The sequence below is a fragment of the Mustela nigripes genome, chromosome 7, assembly GCF_022355385.1.
Source record: "Mustela nigripes isolate SB6536 chromosome 7, MUSNIG.SB6536, whole genome shotgun sequence".
Lineage (NCBI taxonomy): Eukaryota > Metazoa > Chordata > Mammalia > Carnivora > Mustelidae > Mustela > Mustela nigripes.
The window spans coordinates 74,726,027-74,743,556 of NC_081563.1; the positions used below are offsets into that span (position 1 = coordinate 74,726,027).

At 41.1% G+C, this 17,530-nt stretch overlaps 1 protein-coding gene across 10 annotated transcripts in view; it reads right to left on the bottom strand.

Annotated features, from left to right (window-relative positions):
* INPP4A (inositol polyphosphate-4-phosphatase type I A) overlaps nucleotides 1-7,258 on the bottom strand; it is a 127,235-nt gene extending 119,977 nt beyond the window's left edge. For 9 of the 10 annotated variants that reach the window (XM_059406150.1, XM_059406148.1, XM_059406144.1 and 6 more), the window contains exon 1: nucleotides 7,015-7,258. The gene's annotated coding sequence lies outside the window, so the exon portion shown is untranslated. Of the gene's footprint in view, nucleotides 1-5,917; nucleotides 5,939-7,014 lie in introns of those variants that run through there. The other variant, XM_059406141.1, reaches the window with a different exon arrangement.
* Nucleotides 7,259-17,530: the final 10,272 nt, after the last annotated feature.

The following is a 17,530-nucleotide window of genomic DNA, read 5'->3' on the forward strand; positions in this document are numbered from 1 at the left end:
GCAAAAGCTTTTGATCTTGATGAAATCCCAATAGTTCATTTTTGCCCTTGCTTCCCTTGCCTTTGGCGATGTTCCTAGGAAGATGTTGCTGCTGCTGAGGTCGAAGAGGTTGCTGCCCGTGTTCTCCACAAGGATTTTGATGGGTTCCTTTCGCACACTGACCAACTTCTTAAGCATTCCCAAGTCCCTACTAACTGTACTGCTCTTTTTTTATTTTTTTTTTTTTTTTTTGAGTAAGGAGTGTTAGAGTAAGCAAGCAAACCCTACACATCAGAACCTGCTTCTAGAATGGCTCTGAAAAGTGAGTCATAAGGACCAGCCCAGATCCTCAGCAGCTGGCCCAGTGGACTTCCATCCCCGCTAGGCCAGAGATAGAACCTGGGGCTGGGAGGTTGCCATCTTGCTTCCTTTAGTCCTAAGGGGAGGATGCGGGCCACTCTCAAAGGAGCTGGGGTGGCTGCAGGCATGAAGGCTGGGAAACAACGGGGCCAGTAAACTGGGGCAGAGGCTGGGGGGATGGGGCATGAAAAGCAAAGATACCCACAGGCTCCTCCGTTTACACCAGGGGCTGACCACCCAATACTCATCCTCCCTTCTTTCTACTCTGGGAACAATCCTGTCTGGATTCAAGAAAAGCCAGCCCCACCTCCAGCTGAGGGATGCAGGTGTTCTTAGTTAGACTAAAGCAAGTCTCAGACTTGACCTTGCATCAGATCACCTGGAGGGCTTGCTAAAACACAGTGCTAGGCCCCGTCCCAGAGTTTCTAATTCAGTAGACTGGGGTGGTCCTGTTCTTCTAGTAAGTCTTGGGGGATGCTGATGCCACCGGCCAGGGGCCCACACATGGAGGAACACACCTAAGCCAATCAGCATACAGCATTCTCAAGACCTCCTGACCTGGATCCTGGGGAGGCCACGTGGTCCTCACTGATCCCACAGACAGCCCTCCCTCCCACAGAGGGAGAGCTACTAGACCATGGCTAGGGACTGGCTGGTGTCAAGAGCAGGGAAACACACAGTCCGGCTGACCATGAGGGCCATCTCATCATCTTGAGGAGGCTGACTCTGGGATGATAGCAGTGATGGCTAGAGAGAAAAATCTAGGTCCTTGATGAAACTGCAAAACTGCTGACAGAGTAGAACTCCAGTTCTATGAGATAGTAAATGACCTTATTGTTTGCTTGGCAGCCAAAAGCACCCCAACAGACACACCCCACAATCCAGGGAGACTCCTGAACCAGGCATCCCTATTATGTAAAAGGACCCTATTCTCCAGAAACATATACTTGCCTAAATACATTTCCTTCACACTTCCAGAATTTGTACACCTAGGTTATCCTTCTTGAAAATTCTAAATAATGGGTTAGAGAATGAACCATCTGAAATGCAGGCAACACAGGACAAGGGGAGTTCTACATCCTGGAATGAAAGAATTTTATCAGACAGCAGCTGATATGAGCTGTACAAGAGCTACAGTAGGAGCGTGGGGAACAGGAAGAGAGGCAGAGGATGTCAGGAGAGCTCAGAATTCCACCTATAAGCGCAACAGGAAGGGCACTGCATAAACTCCAGGCCAGGAGAATTACCAGATGTCTGAGGGAAAGGCTCTGACAGCATCCCAGGAAGGGAGCAGCAAGGAGCTGAGTGCTTTCCTCCTCAAGAGATCCTTCCTAGAGGAAGCCCCTCTGTCTTCCTGACCCCATTCCAGAAAATGGACATGCCTTCATAGCCACAGACCCTCCCCAGCTGGACCTTTCTTGCATCCGAGGCCTCCACTGGGTGAACCTTAGGATTCCACCTTGAAAGGGCTGCAGCATCTCACCTGCCCCAGGTTAAGGACTGTGAGCCAACACTAGGGGCTGGCTGGTAGGCACATGATAAAGGATATGTGCAGACACCATATTGAGGAGACAAGCACACAGCACCCAGGGGCCCTGATTCTCCATTTCCCAGCCCACTTATGATGAAAAGGATGGTGAAACCTGAAGAGAAAACGCTGCTCTCGTTCCAAGTTCCACACTGCCTGCTTGTGTTGGGCACGGGAACTCATTATCAAGAGTCACGTCCCTGAGCTAGCAGGAATCAAGTGCCATTCCAAGCACCTGATGTGTATTAACTCATGTAAGCCCTCCCCCACCCAACAAGCCTCTGGGGTTGCAGAGGAGCAAACCAAGACACAGAAGATTGAGCTACTTGCCCAAGGTCACATAGCTGCTGGAAGTTCTCAAAGACTTTGACTCCAGAGTCCACAACAGTTTGAGAAATAAAATAAATGGTTTTGAAAGACGTGTAGGCTCAAAGACCCTTACTTGCAGATCAAAACACTAGAAATAGAAATGATTGATATTGGGGGCTCCAGGTAATTAATTCCCATCCCCACACTGATATAATAAAGGATTTATTTTTAAGTACTGTGCAGGAAGCTATATGATTTAATGGAAGTGGTACTAGATTCAGACAGCCCTGGGTTTGAATCCGAGTTCAAGACTTTCTAACCCCTCTTAGGTAGATACCTTAGCCACTCCTCACCCAGCTTCCTCCTCAATACCACAGACCTTGCAGGGGATGCCTATAAACACTTGGCCCAGGCCTGGGATGTAGGGGATGCTCAGAAAACAGTAGTTTTCTTCTCCTCTAGGATGAAAAATGCATCATACTTAAGGAGACTTCTAGGGCTGCCAAGAATAAAGTCTAAAGTTATAGTAACTTACACAATGCAGTAATATAAAGAAAACCTAATGAGAAAAAATGTGCAAAGGAGATGCACAGGTAATTCACACAAGCAAAAGTAGAAATGAGCACAAAAAGGTTTTCAATATTTTTGGTAATTTGGGAGATGTAATTAAAATAATAATGCCTTCTTTATCCATTAGATTGGCAAAAATTGACAAGATTTATACTCCTCAGTGTTGGCAGAGTTAAAAAGAAACAGGCAGTTTCACATCCTAATGGAAGGAGTACAAAGTGAAAACCTCTTATAAGTGGGGGCAATCTGGCAGAGCTATCCATTTAAAATTACTCATTGACCCAGAAACTCTACTTCTAGGGATCTAGAAGACTGAGATATTTGTGAGTATTAACAATAAGTTGATTCACAGATTCTCCACTATTTTTAGAGTAGGAAATTGGAAATAACTGAAATATCCATTGATAAAGGATAGTTAAATAAATTATGATAAACCCATACTCTGGAACACAGACCAAAACCAAAACAAAACAAAGGCCTTTTCATGTCAGTACATACAGATCTCCAGAATACAGCGTTAAATTTAAAATACAAACCAGAGAAAATTTTGTGGACTGTGTGAATGAGTGTGCATGTCCCTAAAAAGGCCTAGAAACAGCAACACCTCAGCAGCAATGAGCACATAGCATCCCAAGCTTGGTTTTTTAAATACCATTCTCTATGACAAGGAACAAAGACTCTTTGGAGAAATGGCAAAATGCAAGACTGGAAAGTACAAGCCAAGTGTTGAAGGCTTTGTACCAGGGAGTAAAGAAGTCCTCCAAGAATGATGAGGATGTGTCAAAAGGACACAAGGGGCTCCTGCAGGCCAAGTCTGGGACAATTATAGCAATAAAATGAACAAGAATAAGAGATTATTATCTATTGCATAAATCAGGAATTCGTGAATGCAGAGGTGTAAATGGAAGAATAAACACAGGAGAAAGAAATGCTTTTCCTTTCAGTACAATTCCAACTGGTAGGTATAGAAAGAAATACGAATTAGAAAATCACCATCTGTCAGCCAGCATAATAACTGGTTCAGGTAAGACTCATCAACGGATTCTAAAATTAGACAAAGTATGGGGAGTAACAGTGTATTTACAGAGTCTGGAGTTAATCTTACTAAAAGATACATATTAGTTACAAAGGGAAAATGGTAACTTCTGTAAGGGAACCTGGAAGGCACCACCTTACTCAAGTGATCAAAGTTAACCTGACCAGTGACTGGGACTAATCAACAGCATATGCCTCCTCCTGCTGGGGCATGCTGAGACGGCTGCAGGGTCACCCCGGTGCTACTCTTGCCAAAAGGAGGTAATCTTAATCTAATCAGGAGGAAACTGCAGGCAAGCCCAAACTGGGAGACATCATCCAAAAAAAAAGGTGGCAAAAATGTCAATGTCATGAAACACAAAGACTCCCTAACTGTTCCAGATGAAAGGACAATAATGAGGACAATTTGACACAATGTATAATCTTGGATTTTCTTTTGCTCCAAAGGACATTACTGGAACTACCAGCAAAATTTGGGAAAGACTTATATATTAAATAAGAGTGTTGTATCAATGTTCGATTTCCTGATGTTTAATAACTATACTGTTGTTATGTAAGAGAATGTCCTTGTTTTTAAGATACACACAATAAAGTACTTAGAGGTAAAAGGACATCATGTCACTAGGTTACCGTTAAACAGTTCAGAAAAAAGTAATGACACATGAACAAATACGAGAGGAGGATAATGCAAATTACGATTTGGAGAATGTGGGTAAAGAACAGCCAGAAAGTCTCTGGATTTTCTTGCAACTTTTCAGTATAACCGAAATAATATTTTTTAACAATTTAAAAAAAGCAAGGTGTGCATATGTACAGAAATATGGGTAAATTCCTGGGGATTTGGTTCATGATGGCATTCTGCTTTAAAGCAAAATGGTGTTAATACTGGTCTCCCCAAAATACGTTCTCTTCACAGAGCTTCTCTTCCAGAAAGCCATAAAAATGTGTTTTGAAGGATCTCTCAAGACCAGCTCATTAATCAAGTTCTACAAAAGAAGCGACCACATAATCAAGCCTTTTTTCCTGCAGACCTGGCACTCTTTTTTTCCTCAGTGAAAGCCAAAGCATCCTGACACCATGAGTAGCTAATGATGCTGAGAACTTTGCTGGAATATGTAATCCATAAAGGAGTTTTCCATGAGAAACAGGTTCCAACCTTGGTCCAAAGTCTCCCCACCCCTCTCTGTCTTATTGGATTCTTGAGATGCTGCAGGGGCGGGGGGGGGGGGGGGGGGGATCCCCGGTCAGTTGGTCCCCTGTGCCTTTCTGTTCCATTCCTCAGGAGCATTCACAGATCTGTTGGCTGAGCAGAATGTTCCAAGGTAGGCCGCTGGCTAAAAGGACTTGCAGGGTCAGTGGCCCTCTCAGTCATATACACCCCATTTCTCTGGTGTTTAACAGCTCACAACAAGCTCTTGTGTATATTATTTTATTTCATCCTTTCTTTATAGCAACTTTAAAAAAAAATCCTAATACTCAGTTTAACAGCAATATAAGAAAATATACCATTTCCCAAACAATGTAATAAACAATAATGTCTCCCCTTGACTTCAAGTCTAAAGCAGATAAACACTGAGAGAGTGTAAGCCTCATGAAAAACCAAGAAGTAAAGCAGCCACTAGACTCAGCAGAGCAAATTCTATTGCTGAGCCCAGGAGAAATACAGCCCCCGACTTCCCTCTGCAACTGGCTAGCTTCCTTTCTTTTAAGCCCTGTCTTCAGGGCACACTCTGCCAGGAACTTTGGCTGGTTGCTACAGAGGTGTGTTTACAAGACACCGCAGGGAATGAGGCCTTGTGGGTTTCCATTCACAAGCAACAACCGCTCCTGGGACAGCATCATGGTCTTCCGACAGCAGCCCTCCAACAGACAACCACACTAGCCTCCTGGCATGGGCATCATCATTCATCTTTCCTCAGAGAAATCAAGGAATCGAACCTTCCAGGAGTAAACATCTTAACAAAAATTCCCCAAAGGCCCTAGCCGACATCCAGAATCAAAACTTCTCTTAAAGAAAGGCCATTTCAACCAACGAAATACTAAGTTTAATTCTAGAACAACCAATTCTATATGCATTTACCAAGGCCAACAGCACCTACATCCCAAAACAAATGGCAAAGCAGGTTCTGTTCTCACCTTTTAGAGTTGAGAACATTGAGAACCAGCGTTGGCAAGTAGCAGATCCAGGATTCACACCCAAGTCATCCTGTTCAGGCCCCAATCCCACTGGCTTGCCCACAGTCCACCCAATCCACTGCGAACCAAGATGAATCAGGCAGAATTTCACTGCAACATTCCAGCTGTCACCCCACCCCCTATTCCCTAGATTTAGATGCCCTGTGGTCATTCTACTCTGAAGCAGCCTCCCAACTGAACACTTTCAAAAGGCAAAGCAAAAAACAAGAAAAGAGGCTTTACAATTGTTTATACTTCCTTTTCGGCCAGTGGAGTATTTTCATGATCTGTCATTATGAACTCAGGGCGGGAGGAACACAACATTATGTAATGTCAGAGGGCAGGCGACAGGGGAGGTGGGGTGCGGGGAGGGAAAGCAAGCCCATCCCAGATCCGTTCGCCCACAAAGACATAAATTTACCTTTGACATTTTGAGTGTTTCAATCATCTATGGCCTACACATTCATGACTGGGTTTTCAAGAGATGGTCACAGATCCCTGCAAATTTCTCAGGCCTCAATTAACTGACCAGCATAGCCAGAAAGAAATAATATACAAAAGGCCAAGATGCCAGAAATGTCGGGGGGCTATGACCCGGCAGAAAAGGGAAGAGTTGAGAGGATGGAGACCAGATGTCCTACACTGAGATGCATGCTTATTTTTACCCGGTTATGTTTACACCGGAGACACAGCGAGGCCTTCAGCGTCTGGAGTCACTAGATCCAAGCAAGAGCCAAGATGTGGCCTCGGGGTCGACGCGTCCTGCATCCTGGCTCCCAACGCCCGCTCCAGCTCCGCACTCCCCTCAGCGCGAGACGGCCGGGGTCTCCTACTAGCTTAGGGGTCGGCCTGGCTCGGATTGTTCTCCAAAGACGCAACCGCCCGCGAACCGCTAGGCTGTAGGATTTCCATGACAACCGCGGGCGCCGTCTCCGTCAGGCGCACCCGGTACCGAGATGCGCGCCGCGCCGCGCCCCGCCCCACCCCGCCGGGTGCATCCTTGCACCCCGCTCCTCGCCGGCGCCGCGTCGCCCCGGCGCCCAGCTTGGCCCACCTACCTGGCGCGCCCCGGCCCGCGGCGCCCGCGCCCTGCTGCCCCGCCGTCCTAGGTCCCGCCGGGCCGTGCGAGCGAGCCCCGCAACAGCAGCGCCGCCGCTTGGTTACCAAGTCACCGGCCGTGGCCCGGCTCTACGTGCTGGTTCTCCTGCGCCGGCCGTCCGCGAACCTTCCGCCCGCGCAGCAATCCGAACTCCGCGGCCGCTGCCGCCGCCGCCGCCGCCGCCGCTCTGGAGGTCGCGCTCAGCCCCGCCCCGGCCCCGCCCCTTCTCTGCGCATGCTCACTCAGCGACCCCAGGCCGGGCCGCCCCACCCCTCCGGTCCGCCTCCTTGGCGGCGGAGCAGGGCTGCTGAGACTCCCGCGCCGGATTCTACTCCTAGGTTACAGCAAGACCTCACTCTGATCCTGGACTGAGTCTCCTGCAAGGAATTCTTGAACATCCGGACTTAATCGGACGATGGCATTTTTCGCCCTCACATATACTGAGTCTTGTGAGGCTCGAATGTATCCCCTAAGAAGGTTCCATAGAAGAGTGGTCCCCGGGTGAAACGTTTCGGCCCTTTTCCCCCACGGTGAGCGTGCTTTCCGTGGTGCAGGGGCGCGCAATCCCTAGCAGACGTTTAGGAAACGGAACATTGAACCCAGAAACAAGAAAGAATTAAAATCATACTTTGAAAATACAGACAAGCAAAAAGAAGAAACCAGTAACAGCCTTGCAGACCTATTCTGGCATAGCTGTATAAATATGCAATTATAGACTCTCACTGCATATCAGTTCCTTGCACTTCTCCCCCACAGTCCGCTCTGTTTTTTCATGGGGAAGAAATATATAATAAAGTTTTGGAGGAAACTTTTCATTTTAATATGACTAAACCTTAATATTTCTGCTTGAGCAAGGATAAATACTGGACTGACTATAAGCAGGCATTTTATTTTGAAGTCTTTAAATTTTATTAGAAAAAAAGTTCTCCTTAAAAATTCTTTTTTTTTTTAAGATTTTATTTTATTTATTTATTTGACAGAGAGAGAGAGAGATCACAAGTAGGCAGAGAGGCAGGCAAAGAGAGAGAGGGGGAAGCAGGCTCCCTGCTGAGCAGAGATGGATGATGGATGCGGGGCTTGATCCCAGGACCCTGAGATCCTGACCTGAGCTGAAGGCAGAGGCTTAACCCACTGAGCCACCCAGGCGCCCCTCTCCTTAAAAATTCTTAAACGAAAACTTTTTTAATTCAACAATCCAGAAGACTTATCAGAGTTTAGATAAATGGAAAGATTGACTTAAGCCTGACATAAAATTAAAGCCAAGAAAATCAAACTTGTGGAAATCCAAAAATGTTTTTATATCTTATTTTCTAAAATTAGGGTGACCAATATACCTGATTTACCTTTTTTCTAGGAAAAGTATTAATAAGATCCTCTTGATATCTCAAAAGTGTTCTCAAAAATGTTCAGATGATCCTATGGCCATACTAGTGTTAATCAAGCCAAGAGTGTTTTTAAATCATAAGCTTTTTAAAAAAACACAAATTCACAAACATTTAAAAATAAACAATAGAAAAAAAATAAACAATAGTCCAATTTCAAAAATTCTTTTACCATAATAGTGAGCACTGAATGACGATCAGGCTTCCAATAAACATTTGTCAATTGACTGGCATGTAATTCAGGATACTTCTAAAAGAATAATCACATTTCAAAGAGACTCTTACTGTCACAAAACAAACTGAAGGTGGCCCGGGGTGGGGGGGGGGGGGGGGGGGGGGGGGAGGGGGAGGGTGGTGGGGTTATGGACATTGCAGAGGGTATGCACTATGGTGAGTGCTGTGAAGTGTGTAAACCTGGTGATTCACAGACCTGTACCCCTGGGGCTAATAATACATTATATGTTTATTTAAAAAATTAAAAATTAAATTAAATTTTTAAAAAAGAATAATCATGTTTCAGTAACAAGGAATGGGGCCCCAATTCCACTGCAGAGTGAACATTATCAAGAGAAAAGGAAACCAAGCTTGTTAGTATATATGATGCTATGCATTCTTGAAGCATCACAATGTGATAGAAGAAAGTATCCTAGAAGTGTGCTGGGGGGAAAGCAACATGAGGTCCCCAAACACCAGCATTACCATCCTCTTTAGTACTTACTAGAAATGCAAATTCCTGGGCCACATGCTAGACTTGCTAAGTCAGAAGCTGTGAAAGTGGAACCAAGCAATCTGTATTTCTATATGGACCTAAATAATGGACCTAAATAATCTCTACACAATAAATAAGCAGATTAAGACAATCTACATACAGTAACTGAGAGCTGAGCAGTGTTATTTTGGGGACTAGAACCAACCAACTTGAGAATTTCTTTTTGGGTCATTAAATATGATATATTTATGTCTATATGTGTTTTCACTAGAGAGTATATGTAGCCTTGAAAAACAACAGCCCTGCTGCCATAATGGCTGTGAAAAACAGTGGCCGTGCCGCTACCAGGGGGGGAAAGGGATTTGGAGCCCCTCAAATAGCTCTATCTCCAGAGAAATGTCACTATTGGATTCACTCATATGGCAGCTCACTGGAACAGCTCTGTTCTTGGGGCTTGATTTTAATCGACTTGACTCAGAGCTTACTCTCGGTGAATGTCCTATCCACAGAGCATTTGGGAAAAGCAATCAGTGGTAATTGTCTAACACTGCAGCTACCTAAGGTAGTGATACCAGTTGGAACCAACAAGAGATTGACCAAATAACAGGAAATAATCAAGAACTGCTATCCTTAGTGGACTTTAGAAAGATCTGACACACTTCTGAGAAGATTCTAGAATCTTTAGATTCTGGGAATCTAAAAGGACACACACATACAGGGCACTTGGGTGGCTCAGTTGTTAAGTGTCTTCCTTTGGCTCAGGTCATGATCTCAGGGTCCTGGGATCAAGCCCTACATCAGGCTCACTGCTCAGTGGAAAGATTGCTTCTCCCTCTGCTGCTGTGCTCTCTTGTGTCTGTCTGTCTCTCTGTCAAATAAATAAATAAAGTCTTTTTTTTAAAGATTTTATTTATTTATTCATAAGAGACAGACAGAGAGAGAGTGAGAGGCAGAGGCAGAGGGAGAAGCAGGCTCCCCAAGGGGCAGGGAACCTGATGTGAGGCAAATGCTTAATCATCTGAGCCACCCAGGCACACTAAATAAACAAAATCTTAAAAAAAAAAAAATTAAAGGACACACACATGTGCACAATGCTCAGGAAAGTTGTAAGAAGACCATAATCTCTCACCTTTGACTAACTTTAAGGCTTTGAGCAAACTAGAGGTGAAGACTCAGTCAGAATTGTAAACTGCCTGCCTAAGCATTGAAGACAAGCTTCAACATATACACTCATAAAGGCAGAAAGACATATTGGGGTTCCAGCATTTGAGAATATCTTTGTCTGATCATTAGCAACTCATTAAGCTAAACAAGCCAGGGTTTCAGTGGTTAAAAATGACAAAGAATACAGACTTTACAGAATTATTCCAACAGAGTCACTAAACAAAGTAACAACAAACTTTGGGGTAGAAGGAAATATGATTTTTAGAATTGTCATATTAGATTATTTAAAGTGTCTAGTTCTAAACAAAAATTTATGAGATATATAAAGAAATGGGAAAGGACCCAAGCTAAAAGTTACTGAATAGAAGGTCCATAAGAAAATAAAAATGTTGGATTTACAAGACAAAGGCTTTAAATCACTTATTATAAATATATCCAAAGAAATAAAATATGTTCAAAGAATTAAAGAAATCTATATCTCGAAAAGTACAAGAGCAACAAAAAGAGAATATTAATAAAGAGAAAGGAATTATTTTTTAAAAAAGGAAGCAAACAAAAATCCTAAAATTGAAAGATGTAATAACTGAACTAAGAATTATCTCAGAGAAGTACAACAGCAGGACTGAGCTCGAAGAAGAAAGAATTTACACTTTAGGATAGGTCAATTGATATTGCCTAGTCTGAGGAACATAAAAAGAATGAAAAGTTTAAACAGAGCCTCAGAGGTTTTGTGGGACACCATCTAGTATATCAACATAGACATACTGGAAGTCCCAGAAGGACACAGAAAAGTACATGAAGACTATCTGAAGAAATAATGACTAAAAAATCCCAATCTGATGAAAAACACTAATCTATTTATCCAAGAAGTTCAATAAACTCCAATTAGGATAAATGCAAAGAGAGTCACACCTAGATACATCACCATCAAACTATCAGAATCCAGAGTTGGAGAGAATCTTAAAAGCACTGAAAGAAGCAACTCATTATGTAGAAGGGATCCTCAAAAAAATTAAGAGCTGTCTTCACACCAGAAACCATGGAGGCCAGAGGTAGTAAAATCATTTACACACAGTACTGAAAGAAAAAGGCTGTAAATACAGAATTTTATATTCAGCAAAACTCATTCAGCAAAACTGTCTCAAAAAAGGTGAAATTAAGATATTCCCAAATAATTAAAAAACTGGTAATTCATTGTCAGCAGAGTCACCCTATAGAAAATACTAAAGGGAGTCCTTCAGGCTGAAATGAAAGGTCACTGGAGAGTAACTCAATTCACACGAAGGAATAAAAACTAAAGGCAAATATAAGGTAAAAGTTTGTGACACTTTTCTCTGATTTAAAAGACAATGACGTAAGACAACAATATAATTTGATTGGCTGGTATAATATGAAAAGGTATAATGTGTATGGCAATAATAGGATTAGGCAGTGTGAATAAAACTGCTTAATTGGAGCAAATTCTGTGTACACCACTGAAATTAGGTTAGTATTAATACAAACTAGATTGTTTCAAACTAAGATGATAATTATAATTCTCAAGACAAACACTAGGCATAGATATAGGTAGATATAGATATAGATATAGATTAAAAGAAAGAATGGAATTAAAATAGTATACTAGAACATAGTTATTTACTACAAAAAAAGACAGTAATAGGGGAAAAGATGTAAGGATATAAAAGGAAGAGATGTAAGATATATAAAAACAAATAGCAAAATGGCAGACATAAGTCCTACCTATCACAAGTTGTATTAAATGTAAATAAACTAAACATTCCAATCAAAAGGCAGAGATTGGCAGATGTATTTTTTAAAAATCCAACCATTTGCTGTCTACAGAGACAAATTTAAAATTCAAAAGTATGAATAGGTTGAAGGTAAAATAATAGACAAAAGTGTACCATGGGAACACTAACCAACAGAGTATTGCAGTGATTACACTGATACTAGACAAAATAAGCCTTAAAACAAAACAAACCAAAAACTTTAAACAAAGAGGAACATTTCATAAGAGGGTCAATCCATTAGGAAGATATAATAACTATAAGGATCATGCATCCAAACACATGAGACAAAACTGACAGAATTTAACTAAGAAGTGGACAATGTGATAATTGTAACTGAAGATGTCAATACTCCACTTTTTGTGACGGATAAAACCATGAGGCAGATCAACAAGGAAATAGAAGACATGAACAACATTATAAATTACTCAGCCTATCTATAGATACCTATAGATACAGGTGTCTATACAATACTCCATCAACAGTATCAGAACATACATACATACTACTCAGTTATACATGAAACATTCTCCAGCATACAGTATGTGGCAAGTATTAAGAAAAGTATTTTTTTAGTATTAAGTATAATTGAGTATTTGTAAATCAATATATATTGATATCAAGAATTGATTCTTGATACAAGAGAGATGTATACCAAGATAATTGAGTATTAAGAAAATTCAATATATTAAAAAGGATTGAAGTGATACAAAATATGTTCTTTAATCACAATGGTGCTAAAATAAAAATCAGCAACAGAAGGAAATGACAGGTAGAGGTAAATTAAACACCAGCACCCTCAAAAACTAAGGGATCAAAAGAGAACACAAAAGGAAGGTGAGAAAATATCTTATTTTATTCTACTTTATAATTTTTTTTTTAAAGTAGTCTCCATACCCAGCATGGAGCCCAGAGCATGGCTTGAACTCATGACCCTGAGATCAAGACCTGAGTTGAGATCAAGAGTCAGATGGATGCTTAACTGACTGAGCCACCCAAGTACCTTTTCTTACTTTGTATTTTATTCTATTTTATTTTAAAGTAGGCTCCATGCTGAGCCTTTCACTTTCCCAACATGGAAAGTGAAAAAATATTTGAAGAAAAATTAAAAATAGAAACTCAACATACCAAAACTTTTGGGATGCAACTAAAGCTGTGCTTAGAGGGAATTTTATGGCTGGAAACACCTATATTAAAAAAGAAGAAAGAACTAAAATCAGTAACCTAACTTTCATCCTTTAGAAACTAGAGAAATAAAATGAAAAGAAGCAGAAGGAAATCATAAAGATTAGAATGGAAACAAATGAAATACAAATAGAAAAGCAGTACAGAAAAATCAATAAAACCAAAAGCTGGTTCTTTAAAAGTACTAACAATTTTGACAAACTTGACAAACTAGCTAGACTGACCAAGAAAAGGGGAGAGAGATTAAAATTACTAAAACGGAAATGAGAGGGGTTCCTGGATGGTTCGGCCGGTTAAGCATCTGCCTTCGGCTCAGGTCATGATTTCAGTGTCCTGAGATCAAGTCTGCTCCTCCCTTTGCCTCTGCCCTTCCCCCCTGCTCTCTCACTCTGTCTCTCTCTTTCTCTCTAAAACAAATAAATAAAATCTTAAAATAAAATAAAATAATGAATGAAAAAGGAGACCTCATTTCTGACCTTACATAAATAATAAGGATTACAAAGGAAACTCTGAACAACTTTATTTAAACAAACTACATAACTTGGGTGATATGGAGAAATTCCTGGGAAAAAAACAAACAAATGAGACAAACCCTAAAGAAATAGAAAATCTGCATAGACCTATAACGGAGGAGGAGGAAGAGGAGGAGGAAGAGTGGGAGGAGGGAGGGAGAGGAGGAAGACAAGGAGAAGGGGGAGAAGAGGAAGAGGAAGAAGAAGGAGAATTAGTAACTTTAAAGCATTCCATTAAAAAAAAGAATCCTTTCTGATGGCTGAGTTATAAGGCTGAATATCTGTCATTTACATCAACGTGGATGGAACTGGAGGGACTTATGCTGAGTGAAATAAGTCAATCAGAGAAACACAATTATCATATGGTTTCACTCATGTGTGGAATATAAGGAATAGTGCAGAGGACAATAGGGGTGGGTGGGGGAAACTGAATGGGAAGAAATCAGGAGGGGGAGACAAACCATATGAGACTCCAGGAAACAAACTGAGGGGTGCAGAAACTGAGGTAGGTGGGGGATGGGGCAACTGGATAATGGGCTTTAAAGAGGGCACATGATATGAATGAGCACTGGATATTATACTGAATTAATGAATCATTAAACATTCTATCAAAAACCAATGATACACTTATACCTTGGCTAATTGAATTCAAATTAAAAACATTTAATTTAATTTAATTTAATTTAATTTAATTTAATTTAATTTTTAAGAAATCCTCAGACCCAGATGTCTCCACTAAGGAATTTTAACTATATCTAAAGACTCCTTTACAAACTCTTACTGAAGTTAGAAGAGAAGAAACTTCCAAATTCTTTCTATGAAGCCGGTATTGCTAAAACCAAAACCAGTCATAGATATCAGAATAATAATAAAAACTACAGCCCAATATCTCTTATGAATAAAGATTTTTTAAATCCTCCAAAAAATACTCTAGTACACTGAGTCTTGGAAAAGGTTATGGAAAAGGTTATACACAGTGACCAACTGGGATTTATCCCAGGAATAAAAGGTTAGTTTAACATCTAAAAAACAGTGTAGGTAATAATATATTAATAAAAGACAAAAAAATCCCACATGATTATGTATTAGAGGCAGAAAAGTCAGTTGACCCAATTCAACACCAAAAACCTAACAAACAAGGTATAGAAGAGAGTTTCCTCAGACTGACAAAGAGCACTTTCGAGAACCCACAGCTGACATTGTATTTGCGCTCTGCTCCTAGACCAGGAACAAGAAGACAAGGATGTCTCCTACCATATACATGCAACATTTTATTGGAGATGCTAGCTAGAACAAGAAAGAAAGGGAAAAAAATAAAGGCATTCACACTGACAAGGAAAAGTGAAACCATCTCTATTTGCAAATAACATGATCTTATATATAGAAAAGCTTAAGAAATCCATTTAAAAGATTTAGAGTAAACCAGATCAGCAAGGATGTGGGATATAAGACCAGTACTTTTTTTTTTTTTAATAAACTAGCAATGAACAATCTGAACGTGAAATTAAGAAAACAACTCAACTTAATATCGAATCAAAAGGAATAAAACACTTCGGAATATATTTAACAGAAGACTTCCAAGACTTTATGCTGAAAATCCAAAACAGTGCTCAAAGAAATAAAGAAAACCTAAGTAAATGGAAAGACATCTGGTATTTATGGGTCGGAAAACTAACAGTTATAAAATGGCATCTCCCCAGTGGATCTACAATCTAAAGCAATCCCTGTCAAAATCCTGCTGCCTTCTTTGCAGAAATGGACAAGCCGATCTAAAACTTTTATGAAAATGGAAGGGACCCAAACAATCTTGGGTCAAAGCCAAAACAATCTTGAAAAGGATTAACAAAGTTGGAGGACTTACCCTGACCAAAAATCACTAGGTCATCATTTTACCCTAGATCCTTCAGTGAGATTATGTCATACTTTTTAATGCAGCTAAATTCAACTGTAACAGTCGTCCTTCCATCCTGGGATCATCCCACATCCTGGCTGACATTTTAAAATTTGCATACATTAAAGGTCATTCTTTGTGATGTACGGTTCCAAGTTTGGACAGATGCATAGAATCATATACCCACCAGCTCGGTAGTAATCATATATGTTAAGTGTATTTTTAACCTTATAAAATATACCAACTTGTTGTCCAAAGCTGTACCATTTTGCATACGTACCAGACAATGAATGAGAATTCTTGGCACTTTGCAACCTTGACAACATTTGGCATCACCAGTTACTTATATTTAGCCATTCTAACAGATGAGTTTTAGGAAAGCGATACTTTTACTTTTATAAAGATTTTATTTATTTATTTGAGAGACAGAGAGAGCAGGAGGGAGAGCAAAGGAAGGGGGACAAACAGACTCTGTGCTGAGTAGGGAGCCCCACGCAGGGCTTGATCTCACGACCCTGAGATCATGACCCGAGTTGAAATCAAGAGTCAGACGCTTAACCGATTCAGTCACCCAGGCGCCCCAGAAAAGCCATTCTTAAACTCTGCTTTGCACCGAGTAGGTGTACATTTAAAAAAACGAATTAACGAATGATGTTGATTATATTTAAAGAATAAATGTCTAGGAATTTTCCCCCAACAGGAGCGATTATTAACTGAAGTAATCCATACTTGAGCAGGAAGAGCAATGCCCTCACACAGGAGATGCCTGAGGAATGATCCTTTCTCTTGTTCCCATGCCACCATTTCTCAGGGTTTTCTGCATTCTCTGAAGGAAAAAGCTTCAGGACACAGAAAAAACATTGACGGTAGGCTTTTCAGACTCCACTGCGTACGTACATCTGAGGTAGGATCTCCAGTCTGCGGCAGACATGCTGTCAGTGAAGTCTACGTCCTCCTTCTTCTCTGTCTTCCCTTTCCTAGGACTCTACTAGGCAACCCCAGAGGATGACTGGAAGGAAAGGGGGCAGGGAGAAGGGACTTTCTTTTTCCTCTTTGCTGGCCCGTCCTGGTTATATGGCTGGAACAGCATCAGATTGTCCTGGCGGTGGCCCTTGGATCCAGCCTCCTTTGACAACTTCTTTTGGGACTCCCCAGGGCCAGTCTTACCACACAATGCACCTTTTCCGATAATATCCAAGGTCCTACCTTTTCCAAACTCCTCTGAGTTCCTACGTTACCAATAAGGGCCAGCAGTTCCCTACCTTCAGAAGTCTGAGTTACAGCTCTGAGAGGCTCTCCTCTGAGCACCCCTTCTCCTTTGCTCTCCCAGCCCTAAGGGTAACAGCTGCTTTCTGGAGTTCTCTTTGGATAACCTCAGCACTGCCTTTCTACTCTCTCAGCCCTCTGACATCCATTCGGTTAATTCCCTCTATTAAATTCTTTTTGGTGAAACACCTAACATATTATACATTTTCCTAATTTGTTCTTAGATTCTGATCTGTAGGTTATTTCCTTTTTTTCTATTAAAAGCAATGCTGTAATAAATATTTGTACATGCTTCTGGGTACATAGATCTGAAATTTTTTCCTATACTAAGGATCCAGAATTAGGGTTGTTAGGTCATAGGTAAGAGAATCTTCAACTTTACTAGACAAAATTCATGACCTGCACTTCAAAGAAGCATTTTTATTTTCCATTTTGTTCATTACAGCTTTCATTTCACTTTCCCTTCCTCAGGGTATTACTAATGGCCCCAAGACCAAGAGGGAACTGTCTTGGCTTCTATTTCATAACATCCTAGAAGAAGGGTCTGAGATGGACCAGAGTTTTCCTGATAAAGCCATA